The sequence below is a fragment of the Centruroides sculpturatus genome, unplaced genomic scaffold (assembly GCF_000671375.1).
Source record: "Centruroides sculpturatus isolate CEXI.00-Female unplaced genomic scaffold, Cexi_2.0 scaffold932, whole genome shotgun sequence".
Classification (NCBI taxonomy): Eukaryota; Metazoa; Arthropoda; class Arachnida; order Scorpiones; family Buthidae; genus Centruroides; species Centruroides sculpturatus.
In genome coordinates, this window is record NW_019385024.1 from 185515 (window position 1) to 206952 (window position 21438).

General features: G+C 26.5%; 1 protein-coding gene across 2 annotated transcripts in view; it reads right to left on the minus strand.

Moving 5' to 3' along the window:
* The window catches only part of LOC111633577 (leucine-rich repeat-containing protein let-4-like), a 131379-nt gene that overhangs the window by 57959 nt on the left and 51982 nt on the right, over positions 1-21438 (minus strand). Inside the window, exon 2 of one of the 2 annotated variants that reach the window (XM_023378175.1) lies at positions 17061-17095. The exons of the other annotated variant lie outside the window; for it this stretch is intronic. The gene's annotated coding sequence lies outside the window, so the exon portion shown is untranslated. The remainder of the gene's footprint in view (positions 1-17060; positions 17096-21438) is intronic. 2 annotated transcript variants of the gene reach the window in all.

The window sequence follows — 21438 nt, forward strand, 5'->3', positions numbered from 1 at the left end:
AATAAAATGACGTGACTATTATAAAGCGAAGTTGGGAGAATAAATTAGAAACATCCCTTTTTTCATTTTTCTCATTTATCAAACGAAGACGGAGAAACGTCATACAATATTCCCCTTTTAATGTTTTCTCTTTATAAATTTATGATATTCAATTACGATATTAAATTTTTTTTCCTTTTTCTCTTCTATACGTAACAGGAAAGGAGTAAATTTAGTAAACGATAGAATATTCCACGTTATATTCCCACGATTAATGAATTTAATATTCATCTTTATTTGAATTATATCTCTTACACAATAAACACTCGTCGTTGCCGAATATTATCGAGTAAACACTCGAACTGAGCAAATATTTCAAGAACTTTATTTTGTGGTTAAATTTAACTGTTTATGTAAACATCATTTGTAGATTCTTTATGATAACTTCTCTTTCCATTCTCTGTACATAAAACATTTCATTTTTGTTTCCACATCGAAAAATAAATAAATATATATATATAAAATATTCATTATTTATTACTTAATTATTCTTAAATAATATTTTTAAAAAGAAAGAACGTATCTAAATATTCATTTTAAAAATATAATTGCGTTAAAGATTTAATGATAATTTCAATTATTATTATTATGTTTAAATGATGAATATTATTTCCTAAATAAAGATAAACAAATGTAATTAAACCAAAATGATAATAAAAGTTTAAAGTAAATTAAGTATTTGAAATGGAATCAATATTCTAATGTAAACATTGACTTCTTTATTCTTGTGTAACTTATCTGATTCAATTTTAAATATTAAAATAAAGAAAAGATTTAGTGTAAGGATGATATTTTCTAATATTTGGTTAAAATATCACAAAAAGTAGAATTTAAAATATGAAAAAATAATAATTTTATCCCTTCTCAAATGTTGTAGTTTTTCTAGTATAAATATTTAAAAGAAATTATTATTATTGGTTGGTTATTTTAGATAAAAATTAATTAAAAAAATCAAGAATTTCAAATTAATTTGCTTAATAATATATCTTAAATATGCTTAATAATAAACTCTAAATTTTATTATTTTCTAAAAATTAATTAAGTTTTTTTTAATGATTTTTGAATACACGTACAGTCGAATAATTAATTCAGAAAAATGTATTTTAAATAGTTTATTAATAGAATTTTATAATATATTTTGCATATAAATATATTCTAAGTTGTTTCAAATAATGATTAGAGGCAGAAAATGGCAAGATGCCATTGCTTTGCCTGTCCACGATATGCTACCATCAATCAATCAATGCAGTTGTTGGAGAAAAAGCTAATGCCCCTTGCAAGGTCTCTTTTCCTACTAACTACGAAGCCGTGCAGGAAAACAAACAATTGAAGAAATCATTAAAAAAAACAGCAAATTCTTTACTTAAATCATTAAATTTAATTAATTTATATACATAAAAGTAACATTTATTTAATTTAGAATTAATAATAATATTTATACTTATTGTATTTTTAAAACAAAACGTATTAATATACGAAACGAAGATGAAAGTTAAGTAACTAATTAGTATATTTTAAAGAAAAAAAAAAAAGAAATAAGGTAGCAAGTTTTAATCTTAGTTCAATAACTGTCAAGTATCAGCCGTACCGAGTACAAACGATGATTTAATTACTATCTTTCTAAAGGAAATTGGAGATGTTGTGTCCCTTAATATATAGTATATTCACTAGCAAGCATCCTTTTTTTTTATTGTCAAGCTATTAGAGTTAGAATGTCAACGGTAAATCTAAAACTGAGCTCAATTAAAACTTCTTTTTCTTAAGATACGCTCAGTGACAGACCACCAACCTTAAATTGACCATCTTTGTAACTTTCACTGCAAGAATAAGCTGCTAATGAGACGTTGGGCATGAGGTTACAGACAGCTCATGTGGCCAACGCTAATAAGACTGTCAGAATAACAGAATGGGGAATAAGTTAGCAATTTAGAAAGGTATTAATTGCTACACATCAAAATATCTTACACTTATATTACTTTGGAGTCGGTTAATTACCTAACAAAATTCGTCTTCCATCAATTCTTCTTTAGTATCGAGAACGTATCTATCGATATTTTTACTGTTTTCAAAATTAGAAAGTGTATTACAAGATAAACAAGAATTTTAATATAATATAATCGTCTTATAAATAATAATTTTCTATACCCTTTATTCTTTTGAACTGGTTTCTAAATATTTTTCTTAAGGTTTATTGCCTATCTCTTATGTAAAATAGAAGTAAAAATTGATTTATTTATATAGTATATGTAAATATTTAGATACGAGAATGCGTTACTTTGAATTTAAAAGCTTTACTTATGTCCATTTTTCCAATATATGTTTTCTTTTCTAGGAAAAAAGTAAAGCAAAAGATAATTTTTCAAGACGGATTCAAGCGATTAATCTCCTAAGAAAGGATGCAAATTGAATAACACTGGCTTTATACGTACATTTAAGAAGAAGAAATAATGGTTTTCAATTTATTTTGATATTTTTTTTCCTCTTTTGTTAGTTAAATTAATGGAAAAAGAATCGTCAAATTTATTCTTAAACAACTTTAAATGTTCTTAAATATGTTTTTATACCATATTCATATCTATTTGTATTTTAAATTCCATTAAGATAAAAGCTGTACGAAGTAAAACTTATCCTAAACGTCTGCCATTCTATATTATTTTTTAATCGATGTTTCTAATAGAATTTTTTAGATATAATTACATTAAAATCTTTCAAGTTTATCCTTATTTAAGGATAAATTAAATTAAGCAGAATCTTTTACACTTAAACAAGGGGGAAAATAGTGATAAATTTTATCCCTTTTATGTCTAAAATTTCGTATTTTCAACTGCAGAAGCTTTAATAATATGATAAAAGTTGCAAATTAATTTCCCAAAAGCCATTCAATCAAAATTATCTATAGGCAAGCATTCAAGTACTAAGTTTATCCGGAGTAGATTATCTGTTGTGTTGAATAATAAATGATTCAACACAGCATCAAAATGGACAGTATGGAATTTACTAAAGGTTAATGTTGTAATATGGTAATTATTGATGTAACAAATGTTAACATAAATGTATAGTTAATATCCTCTACAAACTGGTATACTGTTTGTATAGAGATTTTAATACCTTTAATTAAAAGATTTCAGTCTAATAAAAATGACTTTTTAAAGCATGGATAATCGAAGATTATTTTCGGAATTTTTCCACTCGAAACAATTCTAGTTGTCTCTCTTCCGGAGGAAATTATGCTAATCGATATTTTGTCATTTTTACTCATTTATCTCCTTGCGAAAGCCGACTATTCTTCTCGACATTTAGTCAATTATCCTTGGAAATTTGATGATGCCATCGCCCTCATCCTAAAATAGTGTTCTACTTCTTCTTTTTTTATCTTCTTTCTTAAAGACTTAAGTGAATAAAATACTTTTTTCCTCTCTCTCTCTCTCTTACGTTTTATAACGTAACCTACCTACGAAGAATGGATGAAAAGAAACGGTTTAAAAATTTATCTCTATAAAAAAGGGGATAAATAATAAAAAAAATTATTCCTATTTTTATTTTCTGTTTTCTTTTATATTCAGAGATTATTAATATTTTATTTAATCCCAGTTTTTTCCGTTACATTTCACTGATACGTACACCATTTTCTGTAAATTCTTTCTATAGATACGTTTTAAACGTCGCTCCCATTTATCTATTTCTATTATCCTTCTGAATATATTCTGCAATTCTAAGCTTTAAAAAATGCTATTTATCTCGTTGAATATTAAGCAAATTCCACTCAAAATTTGCACGTAATATTGGGAGAGCGTATCTCTTTCAACACTGTTTACAATATATTAAATGCAATAAAACTATATTCTAGTTGATAAATTTTAAATTTAACAACAGAACAAACTTTAAATTCGTACAGAGAACACTTCATTTTAATAATTAAGCTTATCCTCCGGAAGAATAATAAATTACAGGTTGATTAATTCCATATTAGCAACTGAAGTAGGAAGAATTCTAGAGATGTATCGATCATAAAATATACAAATTATCAAATAAACGATGAATTTCCTTGCAGAAATTTCATGCTTTTTTTAATAAATAAAGACAAGAAAATTCGAATTTTATTAATTTAACGGCTGTTACCGACAATTTTGTCTGTAAATTTACTAAACAGAGTTTTAATTTCTACAGCTTCTTCTGTAAGAAAAACAGACAGAATAATATGAGTGAATAGTTAAAGATTATATAATTTCATTAATAAATAAGTAAAATATGTTATATATTATTTAAATAAAATTCTATGATTAAAATTTTAAAATATTTTAAAATGAAAGTAGATGAAAGTTGAATTAAATATTAAAGAAAGATATTCACCTGACACTGTTATTCAGGATGTAATTTTGCTAAACTTGATTCTCTTCTGGTCTTTTAATTCGTGTTGTTTTATAAATTCTTTTTCTAATTCTTGATTATTTAATGAGTTTTAATTTTGGATATTTTAAAAATTTCAATGAATTTTTAAAAGTTTTTAAAATTTCAAACGAATCAAATGTAATTCTACACCTTATTTTTTGTAAGGAAACGAGCACAGAAGTTATTTAAGTGTAAAAAGACATTGTAAAACCTTGTAAGGAAACTGTATAAAGGTCTATTAAGTATAAGGAAAAACAACGAGAAAACTCCTTAAATTTACACGTAACTCTACACTTTATAGACCTTATAAAACCTTATATTTTGTACAGAAACTCGTAAGAAAGTTTCTTCTCGTAAAAATATCCTTATTAAGTGTAAAAGAGAACCAAAAATCCTTATTTTATCTATAAATCTACACTTTATAGTTGTTTAGATTTTTATAAAACCTTATTTTTTAAGGTAACCGGTACGAAACTTTATTACTTGTTAGGAAGAAAACCTTATTAAGTATAAGGAAAACAAAAAAAATCCATAAATTAACTCGTAAATCTACATTATACAGTTACTTTAAACCTTATAAAACCTTATTTTTTATTCATAATATATATATATATATTATAATACATAATTAAAATAGTAAATATATATACTATTTGTAAATGTAAAGACACTATTAAAAAATTAAAATATTTTGAAATTTATATTAAAAGAACCATTTATTTTCATATAAATTTTTAAAAATTAGTCAGAAATACTATATTTTTTTGAATAAAGAAATATCAGAGAAGAAATAATTCGTGAAATAACATCAGAAATTCTTTCTTGTTTCCAGGCAATAACGCATTAAATATAAGAAATCATAAAATAATTAATATCATAAACAAAATATAATGAAGATAAATCATTAATTTATATAAAAATTAATAATTTAATGGATTTATTCTCAATCTCAATGGGATTTTCTTTAGGAGAATTGGAAAAGTTTTGGAACAGCATCACTCTACGAGATGATTCTCTTCAACTATATATAAGGGATGTAACTAGATCATTGCATAGATTTAAACGATAAAAAAGTCATAATTCTTAATTTATTTCTAATTATATAAATCCCTAATTAATTCTATCAAAATAATCAATGATTAAAGCATGTAAAATACTCAACTGTATAAAGTTATCTGCCTATTTTCAATTGAATATATTAATATCTAACGAGTCAATGTAATTTTCTTTCCAGAAAAAGACATTTTAAGCTTATTTATTTTATAAATTTTTATTCACGAATGATTATGAATTGAAAATAAAATGATAAATGAAAAATGAAAAAAAATAATCAAGAAAATTAAATGAAAAAAAATTAAAGACGATAACATTCACGAAGATAAAAGGCTTCTGCTTAAAAATATTAACGTTATAATATAATTAATAAACAGGAAAATTGATTTTTTTTAAGAAGAAAAAGTCAAGAAAATAAATTGTTAAAGGAAGAGATGCTTTGGAAAACATCAAAGGATGCGGTGGATAACACGGAAAAAACATTTCAGCATCCTAAAAATCAAAAACATGGTCAATCTCAATAAACATAAATCTGTAAAGTCATTTAATAAAAATAAATATATTCTTGAAAATCAATATATTATAATAGAAAAATAAGTCCTTTCTACAGATAATTCTATAAATGGAAACAGATTTTTCTGATAGAAGATCGAATGTTTTGAAAACAAACTTTGCTTTGTATAGTACAGTTTAAGTATAAAAATAAATATAATTTATCAATACTAAAATTCAATTTTGAAGTTTATAAATGTTAGAAAAATATTTTTAAAGTGAAAGATTTTTTTCCCCTCTTTCGAGTTTATGATTTATAAGTTTAAATTCCCTGAATGCATTAAGATGATTCCGAATGCGAATGGAATACGATTTTTATTTAGATAATGCGAAAAATATTTTAAAATTTCTTTCTCTATTTCTCCTTTTTTATCAAGTTTCCAATAAAACAATTAACCGTTAACTGTTTAATTTCAAATTGTATTTATTTAATGATAATTACTACACAGGGTCACGCACTCTGACTGTGCAGGGTCATGCTCTCTGGCTAAGAAGGGTCACTCACCTTGACTATACAGGATAATGTCCTCTGTCTATACAGGGTCATATGACAATACAGGACCCTCTGTATTCATGAAACCAGAGGGCAGTGACTCAATTTTTATTATAGAGTAGTGTCTATTATCAATATAATGCAACGATCTTACATTTAAAATTACTATATATCTATACAACATTACAAGATAAAATCATACCCTGTGAATTTGCACATATATAGGAGTTTTTTAGACATTAATTAATTTTTTCTCTGAATAATTGCTATATAGGACTATGCTCTGTAGTAAGATCATTCCTTCAATAATTTTTCATTACAGGGTTATTAATTACAGTATATCTATATAAAATTACAGGAGAAAGTTTATACCGTGATTTTTTATGGTATACAATGTATGAATCTTTTATAATTGGAAGTGTAACGTTACAGACATATTCTGAAAATCTCATACTACGACCACAACACAAATAATGCTATCAAATAATGATGTTTACTAGAAAAAGAGATAATTACTTAACAGAAATAAAGAAAATTCAGCTTAAATGGCTTGGAAATTGTTAAATAAACAGATGGTTCCTGAACAAGTCTTAGAAAATCTTCCATCCGGTTCTAACCAAAAGGATTATATTGATAGGATGAGGCAACACAATATGAGGATAATCAACAAGTGGTATGCCCCAAAGGACTATTCATAGAAAGTCCTTTGGGGCATACCACTCATACTTTCGACACCTGTTTAAGTGTTAGAAAAGCGAAGAAAACCCGGAAAAGTTCATTAGTAAAGCGCGAACCCGCAACCAACAACCAGTTTTTAGTGGTTTTATCCTATTAACTACTCACCAGTGTTTACTGGTGAGTAGTTAAATAGATAAAAAAAGGAAATATCTACAATTAGGTGCAGTTACAGAAAAACCTTTTTATGAAAACAGCTATGAGTGAACTCAGAGAGAGTATGGAAAAAAGAACAAGACATATATTTTTGTACATTATTGTATATATAATTTGCTCTGTTTTTCATGTAAAATTATAGAAACTAAATATATAAATAAACAATAATTTTAAAAACATAAAATAAAACTTAATTACAAAATAATACAAATATACTGTACAGTACAGTACAACGAATATGCTAAAATCTGAGAAAATAACTCATAATATTGATTTCTATAATCGAAAAATGTCAAGAAATATTAATTATAATGTATAAATTTAAGTAAATTAATTTTAAAAAGCTGATTACAACGCTGTTGCCGGACTTTCCAGATACCTTTATTTGTCTTAATAATTGCTATCATTATCTTTGTCTTCAGATTGTTTTGGACTATATCTCCCGAACAAACGGTCCGATTTTCCTGAAAATTTCTAGAGAAATTGCCCCATAATACACGAATATTCTTGTAAAATTTCAGAACATTTCGAAAAAATGCACAAGAGTTATTAAGTTTCAAAGTGGTTAAACAAAATCTTGTTCCCATACATACACACTAACATCCATACATACAGGAAAGAAAGCACCGAAACTTTTTAAAGGTTTTCCGTATCCAGAAATATAAAAATCTTAAGGAAAATAATTTTTTGATCGATCGCCATATTTCACCTCTGTTATATATATATATAGAAGCCAGGAAAGTAATTTAAAAATTCACTAGCAAATTTAACAAATAAATTCAATTTAATAATAAAATTAACGCTAAAACTTTAAAAAATAAAATACTTTTATATAAAATAAACTCTCCCAAATATAAAAATTCAATTATTATTATTATTATTACTAAATTTTTAAAAGGTTTTTATAGAAAAAAAAAAAAACATTTTAAAAAATTGATGAAGAATTAATGGGTCTATAACTCAAGGAAAAAAGTGTTATCTGAATAAATATTTCGATAATATTGATAAAATTGTAATCTAAAATGTGTACCCACCAATGGAATTTGATATGAATCAGTGTGTTTAGATAAGTTCCAGTTCATTTACAGCTTTATAACAACTCGCAAATTCGCCAGAAAGCAATTTGTGAAAAGCAGAATGTCACTTTATGTCGACTGAGAAAACTTCATTATAAATAAATCGCTAACAGTTTCTTTATAGCGAGTAATATTGAAGATTGTGATGTCCATTCGACTGTCGATTCTATCAAATTTAATAATAAAAAAAAATTATTAATGAGAATTTTCTTTCTCTTTCCTGTCGATTTAACTAGAAACAACTTTATAACTATTTTATATATAAGTTATATACATATTTATAATTTTAAAAAATAAAAAAAAACAAATTAAATTTTAGAAAATAGAAAATTAATGATGCTATAAATAATTTTTTTTTTCTTTTTTGAAAAGGAAATTTTTGAATTTTCTACCGAAAAATTCTAGATAATAGCTATAATTAGATAATGATTCAATAGAATTACTGTATTAACTACGATAATTTTGTAATTTTTTTCTTTTTTATTCGATGATAATTTGCTGATATAAACCTATCTAATATCAGCAATTGCTTGTTGTTTGTATCCACTTCTCCTCTTCTTCCTCCTCCTCCTCTTCCTCCTCATCCTCCCTTCAAACAAATGCAATTTCTAGCTTCAAATGAAATCTGGAATTATTCACACGACTTAAATAAGAACTTTAACGAAAATTAAAGGGAATTTTTGTATGAAATTTTCATTAATTCTCGTACACGAATTGATTTTATTTAAGTTTTTTTTTTCTTTTTCGTGTTTTCCCGAGTCATTTTTAAATGATGATATAATAAACACGAATTGATTTTTATCAGTTTGGAGAAAATATAATCCGCTTTTTCGTCTTATTAATCTAATAAAGATAAATCGATGTATTTTTTATGATATTTTTTTAGAAAATATTATTTATTTTTTTGGCTATAATAAACAATTTTTTAACGTAATCTCGTGACTCCGTTCGTGATAAACGTTTAACACTTAAAAATATATATATATATCATTTTCTTTGACATATAATTCACGAATTCACTACCATTATAGACTTTTTTTGTATAATTATAAAAATAATTTATTAATACAAAAAGCTAAATAGATTTTTCTGATATAAATGTACAGAAAACACTTCATTTAAATGCGAGTTGAGTAGCAATTTTGTGTGTTTTCGAAATTAAATTTCGGCGTAAAATAAATAAACTACAGCTTGAGACTTCGCATTACGAGTCTATAACTTAGGGCCTTACATGTTTACGTGTATTTGATGATGGAGAAGGGCCTGTTCCATGTTATGGCTTAAGTCCAGCTCTGTGTTATAGAGTATTTACTAAAATTAATATTTTTTATCTTAATTTTCTTTGATCTTGATTGAAAAATTGATTCTCTTTGCTTAAAAATCAACTTAAAACTTAATATAATATGAAATCGTGGTTCGAATTTGGTCTAGAAACTCTCCAGCAACTTTTTGATGCCTATTGTGGGCCTGGACTAACCTGTAACAGGTATTAAAAAAAGGGGCCTCTCAGTGCTCTTAAGGAATAAAAAGCATTTTAAAAATCTTGTTATAATTATAGTAAAAATTAATTAAATTTAGTTACATTTCTGATAAACATCATTATTTTCAATTTATATTTTATTAAATTTTTATGAAAATTTTAACAAGAATGCAATTTTTCTAATGTAACATCAATAACAAGAGTAAATAACGAATTAATTAAAAATAATAAAAGAAAAATCGATAAGAATATCATCCCAGTTGGAATAAATAGGAATTTGAATATAAAATCTATTGAAAGAAAGAGATTTAAATAGGTTCACATTGTATTTATCTTGTTCAAATTTCGATTCGGATGCGACTTTGTCAAATGGAAAAAAGAGGAAAATGCGTTTAGAATTAATAAAAAGGCCGATATCTAATTAAAATTCTGTTGTTGCCCTTTACAGGAGAACGGAAAGACCACCGAAAAAAAGGAAAAAATAAAATAAAATAAAAAGAGAACAACATTTAATGAATTCCGTAAATACGTAACTTGTTCTTAATATTTAAATTTCATGCGCTTAGAATGTTAAGTATCTAAATATCTATTGTGTCTTCTTAAATTTAAATTATTCTTGCAGAAATTCTTATAACAGCAATTTAATTTTGTTTTCCTCATACCTTTGTGGCGTTCGGACATTTTGATGAAATTTTTCTTTCAAGGTAAGAGGAGAAGGAGGAGGAGGATGAAGAGGAGTTCCTCCCTCTTCTCCGCTCTTCGTTACAAGAATTCATACAAAAAAAGTTAAAATTTATTTTTAAAAATTAATAAATAAAAAGAAATTTTATCGCTTTCTCAAAAGGATTGTCGAATTTTAAAAGAAATCAAAGTTGATTCTAATGTAGAGTTGATTATCGGAGGATGGGATAAGAGAACAAAGATATAACTCCGATTTAACGGCATCTGTCGGTAAGTATTGCAAATAAAGTATGAATGAAGGGAGGAGAAGCCACTATCGAAACATTATGATGAGAGCAGCGGCTATTGTGTGTCTTTTTCCGTCTGATGGCATCGCAGTGTTGACAGCCAACACTCCAATGTAAGATACAACCAAGAATAGGTTTAGCTATAAAAAAGTCTTGTCGTAAAACTGTCTGTGACACCCTTTTATTCGCTAACACATCCATGTTCTCTCGAGCATCCAAGATAAACTTTGTCTTAAGTCAATAAAAGATAATTATCGAATCAATAAACAAAAAGAATAAATAAATAAAGGCTAAAGCGAATAGGCAAAAGTTTGATTGAGATAGTGGCAGATAAGTGGAATGATTACGTGTAAATTTATCACTTTAAATTCAAAGTACATACAGCAACATTACGGGTGCCAGATGCTCTTCGAAACTTAATAAGTAAAATCGCTTCAATTTTCCTTGTATTCCTATTAAAAAAAATGTAAAAAATCAATAAATTTCTTATGCTAAAGTTGGAAAGTATTCACGTTGAAGTGTTTAAAAATAAATCTTCGGGATTACTCGAGTGCCACAGATCTTTCGACACGTTAAAGAGATGCCACATTCAAAAAACAAGAGCAAAAATAGCATTTTTCGTTTTATTCATTCAGTTCTTTGTGTAAAGGATTTATTAAAAATCACGAGGTTACAAAACAAATTCGAAGTCTTCCTACCTCTTCTTTTTTTTCCCTGTATCTTTATCGGTATACACGCAAACAGCCACTGATGTTGTGATATTTTAAAGGAAGAATCTACTATTTTGCTTAAGTTTATGTTTATATTTTAACTTTCTAGACCCTGTTGACATTTAAATTTATGTGCATATAAAATACCTATATACATATTTAGGTAGAGAGGTTCACTATTGAAGTTGTTGCATTGACCTTCTGGACATTTTCGTTGCAATTTGGAAGCTACCCTAGGAGAAAAGCGTAGCATATGCAAAATTCTGCATAGCTTATGTATCACCGTATCCCAGAGTAAGAGAAAAATAGAGAAATTTTAAGAAATTGAGAGTTTACACCTCAGCCAACATACGCACATTCAACCGATAGCCTATTATATATTCTTCAATGCATATTTTACATCAGATTTTATTAACTATTCGCATGAAAAATACGATTTTCTAACCGAGAATATCTCCCTCATTATGACTTTAAAACTGATCGCTGTCTTCAAAACTTTTTTTGACGTTTCATTATCTTCGAAACTAGATCTTTTGATCTCGTTAACTTACTCGGAATTCCTAGAAAATTACTAATCATTTTACTTTTAAGAATATTTTATGGATGTAACAATTCAATTCACCTTGTTTCCTATCAAACCTTCTATCTTATATTAGGGAATTGCCACTTAAGGATATGTCGGTTGTCTTTCTTGATCTACAAAGTTGCATTTCTACACCGTTTCTTTTTTGTCATGTAACGTTGTTACATCATTACATCAGATTGATTGGTAGAAAGATCGGAAATTCTCCTCTGATTTTCAAAATAAAATTAAACACTGCTACAGTAGTTAGAGGGAGGAAAATGGCTTGATTTTCCCCTACAAAACTTCGAAGTTTTAACTATTTAAATTGTTTATTTTCACATCGTCATAATTTTTTAATTTAAAATATGCTCTCCATCTCAAACTAGTGTTTTGCCCCTGTACATCATTCTTTTCCTAATAACAACAGAGTCTTGCTGATCATCCATGTAACTTCGTTCTGGGAAAAATTTTTGAATTGAAATTACAATAAACTATATATCCTCTATATATGAATTATATACTCTATATAAGCCCCGAGGGGTCCGAAGTTTCTATATAGTAAATCGGGGGCTTCCTGCTTCTAATCTTTCCATATCTGGTCTGAATTTTCATCTATCTCAAGAGTATTAAAGGATAGACAATGGGAATTTATAGGTCTACAATTTTTTTTACATTGCAGCCCAATTACAAAAAAATGGCGCATCTTTTAAAGATAAATTCTAATCTACTGTTTATAAATTTATGTAATGATATTTTGTGTTATTTTTCTTATAGATTCTCCTGCTTTTTTTCTTATTGGAAGAAATAAAATATAAAGTTTGTTTTTTCTTCGAGATGTATGAGAATGTTTCCCAGCCGAGCCCGGATATACAGTATCTATTTGCAAGATTTCTGCCAGCCATCGATATTAGTATATGTTGGTATGTAGCAGTCAGGCATTTCCTTCACTGTCGAGCAAAACACAAACAGAATAGGAGACGGTGCCATCTCTCTTTCATGCACTATACTTCTATGAGTTCAATAATCCGATGGCTGAACATCGCCGAGAAACAGGACACGTTACCATGGTAACCCGTGTCCAGTTTAGCAAAAGGAAAGTGGAAAAGTTCCCTCGCAGAAACTTTCGCATAAATATTATATAATAGGAAGAAGAAGAGTGTCATTTTTTATGTAACAACAATGCCAAACTTGGATTACATCTGTAGAAAAACCTCTTAAACATTCGACTTCATCAATGCTACGTATTTTTTAATACATTTTAAATCATTATAAGACAGAAAATAATCGATCATCTATCATTTCTATTCATAAAAATATAGAATATATAAGTAATAACTGACAAAACATCAACAAAATCTTATTAACAGTTAAGTCATTAAGATGATTGAGAGAGGAGAAGAAAGTATAAGCCGATCTAATAAAATTGACTTATAAATAGACAATTTGTTGAATTTAATTTAATAGAAAAACTACTCGAAAACGGGATAAACATTCTAATTTTAACATCTGTAGAACTTTAATTGTTTTCACGCTTTCCTGTATACAACAAAAACGTTGGACAAAGAAGGATAATGAGATTTACACAACGTTTTCCGCTCTTATTTCAACAAATTGAATCGAACGAGTGTTTCTTTCCGTCTAATTTACAGTAAAATGTATTTAAAATAGCATTAAGAACGAAAACAAATAATAAATTTAACATTAAACTAGTAAATAAGTAAATTTTGCGTGTTAGAAAATCATCAATCGGTGTAATTGCTGAACGACGACATCGTTATCCTTTAAAGGAAAGGGGGAAAAAATGAAAGTCTCAGTATTAGTTAATTAAGATTCTAACATTTTCTCTCTTGTAATAAACCGAAAACCAAATATTAGAAAGTTAATGTTGTTCTCTGCTTAACAATCAGAAGTGATATTCATAAGCGAGCAATTCCTGTCATATACATTATAAACACATTAACATGTGTTTCGGGCGGAATTTTAACACGAAAACTTCGGGATAATTTACTTAAAGATCAATATAAGTTCGATTTTCTTTCCAAACTAATTTAACTCATTTAAACAATATGTCACAATCTATATTTAAATCGTCTGATCTTTTATGAGTTTGCAGTTCAAAACGTTATTACTTTAAATTCTCAACTCCTTTGAAATTATACGACGTTGTTGAACTGCAATTTTAAAAAAAAATTGTAGACCTATAAATCCCCATTGTCGCCCATCTGTCTGTCTGTGCTTCCTTAATCTCGAGAACGGTGTTACGTAGATGAAATTCGAGATCATACATGGATAGCTTAGGGGCAGGGGGCCGGATGAACTATATACTAACTTCCGGTCTAGACCGGAAGTCACGTGGTATCAATTCAAAAATTTTTTCCATTGATGGCTGGCATGACTCTTTTGTTATCAGGAAAAGTATGATGTACTGTACAGGGACAAGACACTAATAATTTGGGATCGAGAGCATATATTTTAATTGCAGCCCGGCATTGTGAAGATTTCACTAATTTTTGCTCGTTTTATATGAAATATACTTTTAAGAAGTCTTCTAGATTATGTAAATCTAATAAATAGTTAATGTAAACTGTAATTAAAAATAAATTTATTACGTTTGAAAATGGCTAAAATTTCATATTCAGATTATTTTACAATTCGCGAATGATGAATATTTCCACTCGTAATGTCGATGATTAATCAAGTTTCATTACAAACAAATATTTTATATATCTTCAATTATGTATCTAAGAATCAAATTCGTATTGAAGTCATAAATTTAGCATTTTCATCAAAGTAAGAGTTCAAATAGTTTACATGTAGGAGAATAATCAAGAGAATCGACTGCAACAACTTTTCAGTAAAGATAATTAAAATCGACGTATACATTATTAGACTAAAGCTATTCGTTGCATTCGTGTCATTCTTCAGCACTTTATATTCCTCTAACATTCTCGTTAAAATTTATATTAAGAAAATCATTTACTCTTTCTATTCGAAATTAATACCCTGAGAAATAAAATCAGACTTCACTTACAACAATATTAAAAGTATCCGACTTAAAAGTCAAATTTATTATTTACATCTACATTTTACTAGAACGTTATTAAATTTATTATTAAAAGTCTGTTATTATAAAGATTTATCGTTAGAAATCGATTATTGAAAATAATTAATAATCGATTTTTCATAACGGTAATCGAACATTAAAAAAAATAATCGATTACTCGATCATTAAAAGTCGCAATTAAGCATTATATAATGTATAAAGTAATCGATTATTAAAAATAATCGATTTCTAATAATAAATCTAGCAATGATATCATTGATTTTCGATTTCGATTATCGATTGTTGGACATTAATAATCGATTTTTAGTAATCGATTCCTCGCCGAAATTATTCGATTTAATATGAACAACGAAAAAAGAAATTAATCAATAGCAAAACAAAAAATCGATATCGATCCATTTCAATATTGAAATTAACAATATAAAATTAATAATTGATTTCTTTTATCGTTAAAAATATGAATTGATTATAAAATTAACTAATTTAATTATTTTTAAAAAATAAAAACGATTTTTTTACATTCGAAAGAAAATATTTTAGCACAGATTTTAAGACGAAACTATAAAAAAACGATAATGATGTAATTTAAAATTAAATTTTATTTGTAGAAATTTAGTTTTAAAACTAAATTTTATTTTCTTAGAAAATTCTAAAAGTGTTAGATAAAAATATTAAAATTTAAAAAAAAGAGGAAAAATGTAAGTAGAAGAAGTTTGATAAGATAAATTACTTTATTCTTTTTCTTCTTCATATCATTTTACAATTCTATAAAATAAAGACGTTGAGAATGAGGTATGCTTATGAATTTTTATAAAGTTAAAAATTCATCTGAACACATAGAAAATTTGTAATGTAAAAATGAAATCTGTTGTGAATATTTATCCATCTTATCGACTTCTTTTGGATAATTACAAGCAACAGGAAACGAATTTTCAGGGAAAAAAAACCTACTTGACTATTGATGAGTTCTTCTATTTATGAAATTTACTATTTAATTCAATAGGGAATAATTTTCAATCCCTGTTCTTTTGTTCGACTAGCTTACTCTTTACTTATACTTACAAATTTGATTAAATATTCAGAATTATTGAAATCAAATAAATGGTAAAAAAAATTATGTATGATGATGATATATATTTATAAAAGTAGATCGACTTTCAAGACATCACTGTAGAATAATAATGAAAAGTATGCATTATTCCTTAACTTAGTCGATTAAGAGACGTGATGATAAATTTAATAATGCTCCTTTAACTATGAATTTTTATAAAATAGAAAAAAAGGGAATGTTATTGCCGATTCGGCTTTGTTTCTTTAATAAAAATAAAATTCTAGATTTTGAACAGGAAAATATATATATATATATATATATATTAAGTTAATTTAAGAACTTTTTTTATTTTTTCACTTCAATTTTTTTTATTGTAAAGTATAAATATTAAAATCATTTATTACCATTCTCTAATAGTTAAAAAAATAAAAAATTAAAGCTAAATACTCGTAGAAAATACAAGCGAATTGCTGGAAATGAAATTCAGGAGCGCTTACAGCCTTAGATAAAGATCGTTGACCTAAATGCAATAAGTGAAAATGTATGTAGTTTCACAAATTAAATATGCGAAATACCACAAACTCCGTACAGAAATTTTTCCTTTTTTTTTTTAATTATTTTTTCCCTTTTCGCTTGAATATTTTATTGGTTTTAACGCACTAATCATCTGCTATGAAATATGTAAGTTATTTATAATCAATTAAAATTACTCCTACGGGATTTAAATACCTTTTTTTTCCTCCTTCTTCCTCCTCTTCTTCTTCCTAATTATCGAAAGAATTTTATTATCTAACAGTTTTCGTTTTCTAAAGTATTAATTTCTGATTAATTAAGTCGTAATATTTGCATGTAATTCGTAATTTAAATGGCATTGATTAATCGGGTTAAATTTAAATTCCTAACAACGTTTTTACTAATTACTTTATCTGATTTTTTAATAATTTTTACAAGTTCTTTACGTAGTTCTCCATCATACATTATATTCATTTTACATATTAGTGTTTTAATAAATAAGTAATCTAACTTTAGCGAGTCACACCCAAGTTATAGAGTAATTTTGCTTCGAAATTTTCAATAGAAGTCATTATCTTAGCGTTAAGTATGGTGACCTATTGGACTTTTAAAACAATTTCAAATATATTACATTATATTTTATATAAATTAAACTCTAAAACTGAACGCTGGAAGCAATAAAAAATGAGTTTTTTCCTTTAGTTTTTCTCTTGTTGTTGACCCGAAATCAATTTTTACTTTCGAACATAAAAGTGTTTTTTTTTTACAGTTCAATTTCGCCAACGACTTTGACCACTCGACTTAAATTTTACAATCAACTGAATTGTTTGACTTTTAATCGATAGATGCTATACGATTTTACGGCATATTTAATCTTTCAAAGTCTTTATTTATCACGAATGTTCCATTTTTATATAAAAAAGTAGCTCTTTCTTTCGTGGGATATATCAACGATACGATTCTTTAAGGTAAATGCTATAAAATTGCTACAGTTTAAATCGTAAAAAAATCCTATAGAAACATAAAAAAAATTAATGAATAATGCTTATTTTATTCATTTTCTACTTTATTTTATTAATAAAAATCATTTTATATTCTAATGAGCAATTATTTATTGTAACGTCGTCACAATAAATAATTGCTCGTTAAAATATAAAATGCTGCTGCAATTTTTAATTATATTTTTAATTTAATTTAAAATATATGCTCTCGATTTCAAATTAGTAGTGTTTTTCCCCTGTACATCATACTTTTCCTGATAACAGCAAAGCCATGCAGGTCATCTATGTAACTCCGTTTTGGAGAAAATCTTTGAATTGAAATCGTATATAAATAATCGTTCTCGAGATTAAAAAAGGATAGACAGACAGACGGATGACAGCAGGAAATTATAGTTTTACAGCTTTTTTTTATTGCAGCCAAATTATGCTTAAGAAAATGGTAAGAAGCTCAAGAGGAGAAGATGAGAAAAAATTGGTTTAATCTAAATTGCTCTTGGTAAAAATTCTAATTAATGAAACTAATTTAAAAATTAGACGTTTAGAACTATTAATATCACTTAATTTGAATCCATTTTAAAGATAAAAGATGAAACAATATACCGTTAAAACTTTATAAAATGAAAGTTCTTTACCGATCATTCGAAGATAACAAATTAACGAAGTCTTCTATAATTAGTCTAGCAATTCTACTCAGATTTACGTCTTGACAAATTGCTATGATGACAAATTAATCAACTCCCAGTTGCATAACAAACGGGAATAATAATACTAGTAAAAGTAAACGAAGCTCCCAGCCAAACTGCATTCAATCAACGTATTTAGATACTTGAGAGAATTATGGAACAAAAGATGTGGAGGAAAGTCCCATTCCATAGACGAAATTAGCGTCTTTCAACTGTTTTAATTGAGTCACATGTAAATTTGTTTGAAAAACTTCTTTTAATTAGTATACTCGAATGAATGAGCGCAAATAAGGAAAGTAGAGAGGAGGAAGGAAGAGGAAAAAAAGAAAGGAAAACTGTACACTTCCTAATTGGATGTTCTTATCTTTCTGTTTGTCACTCTGGTTTCTAGTACTGTATCTTTCCATTCCACTCTTCGTGGGTTAGATTAATTAAACTTGATTGATTATGTCCATAAAGTTGAATTGCTAAACTTCTCATTTTCGCCTCATTTGGAAGGAATTGTTGTGTGAAAATGCATCTAAATGGGAAAATATAGCTATATAAATTGTTCGCTTTAACTAAGAAAAAACTATTTTATTTCCTCAGAGGATATAGGATTTAAAAAAAGATCAAGAAACGGATTAAGAACACGAAGTGGAAATTCTTCAAAAGTTTACTTTAAACAAAGCATAAAAATTTTATATAGGCCTATATATATAAGTAATTTGAGTATTTTAATGAGTAGTCCTATAGAAACCACGTGGGATTAAACGAAATAACCAGCATTAGTACTAATTTAAATTTTAATTTTCTGAAAAAAATTCTATCTTTTAAAGCAATATATATTTTTCTATTGTTTAACGTGTATTTTTTTAAAGCAAATAAGCGTAAAAATTGCATAAAAGCAAAATACGTAGTATCTATTCAACACGAGATAAGCGAATTATCAATTATTACGATTTTTAAAAGCAGATTTTAACTTGTTTATTTTACATTAAAAAATATATAAAAAAATATTTAATTTTAAATGTTTACAACTTGTTAGAAGAGTAATTACCATAAAAAGTAATTTCTTACATTATAAACAGGTAAGTAAAATTCCAAAAAAATTTAATTAAGTTTAACAACGATTCGTTCATTCAATTACAAGAATCATTATAACTTCGATAAATGTTTAATTATCATTATTATTTTTATTATTTTTTTTTACTTTCGTATACCTTTACGATTAATCCTATTTATTTAATAAATTTTTTCAAAAAATTATATTAAAAAATTATACATATTAATCTTAATGAATGTCTTAGAAAGAAAAGACTTTCAATTGAATGTCTCGATAATTTATTAGTGTTCGTTGAAGCACGTAATAACCGAGTTTGCTTTTTCTTCACTAAACATCCAATTAATAGGTTTCTTTAGAAACATTTAATATGACAAATCAGCAATAATAACGATGAAAATCCGATTATATACACCTTGTTTGAAGTTTATTTTCCTTCTTATTTTTCTCTATATACACAAATACGATTTATTTTTCATTCTCTAAATTCACATCTCTCTCCCTCTTCTCAAAATTAGATTCAATTCTCTGACCATTTTCTATACTTTTACTAGGACTTTAAATAAAAACCCTTTCTACATTGATACAATATATGAATAAATTACAAGTGGGAATTATTATTAAACTTTTCCTATCGATCCTAGTAATTTATAGATCTCTCCACATAGAAGTACAGGAGGAAAGGAGAATTTTGCCCCTTAACTAAAAGTTTAAAATACTGGATATGTTATTTGGCCCGCAGATAAATCGAGCAACCTTTTAGGAGTCGTTATCCACTAGGAACCTTTGTACTAATCGAAGGATATATATATATTTTTTCACATTTTCTTACATAAAATTCGATCATTTGTGTAATTATTTACATTTCTTCCTCTATTCTTCAGTTTAAAATTTTAATTGTACGAGTTGGAGTATTTTTATTATTACTTTTTCTTTTCTCCAACCTTACTGTAAACGTCCTTAATTGAATAATAGACGTTGGATGATGGAACAAGTAACGTTTCAATTATTCAAACTGCAAGAGACACGATCGAGTTTGTATCGAAAACAAAGAGGATCTTCTCATATTCCTCCTAACTTTAAAATTTTATTAGTTTTCCCTAATCTTTTTTTTTTATTTACTTTTCGTTTGTAAGACATTTTGTCTATAAAACTGGCTTAAATAATAATTAAAATGTATATAATTTAATACGTTTAAAAATCAATAAGAAAAGCCATAATTCACGAAGAAGAAGAGGAGGAGTTTAATGTTGTAAAAGATTTATAGCCCATTTTTTAATAATAATACTGTATTTTTTTTATCTATATGATCGTAGGAGTTATTTTATAGTTACTTATAAGTTAGTTTCGCTGTTAATTTTAAAAATTACAAAGTTTAGCGGTGATTAGAAGGATGCGAGAAGGGTTGGGAAGAAGCCAAGTAAAGGATTCGAGACTGAAAATAAGTGAAAAGATAATATCTGATGGAACATTAACTAAACGGTGAAAAGTGAACATTATCTTTTGTCTATCCTTTAACTTTTTCCAGGACAAGATAATGGTTTAGAGCTTCAGAACGGAAGATAAAGAGCTCTTGTGATGAGACAGCACTCGAAGGTCTTCGATAAAAATTGTTCAAAACAAGAGTTTTGCCTACGAATTTAAATGTAAATTTGTATTTAAAACTGTAGTATTTTTTTATTAAGATTTATGATAATACATTTTAAACAATGAATTTCTTATTTATTTATTTCATTCTTTTTTTTTCTTTTTATATTTCAAACGTTGTAGTTGGACATCTGTTGTTTTCTCTGACCATAGTAAGAAAAAATGTATTTTCTTTCGGACTTTGATTTACTTTTGTTTTATTACGGTAAAGTTTAGCGTAT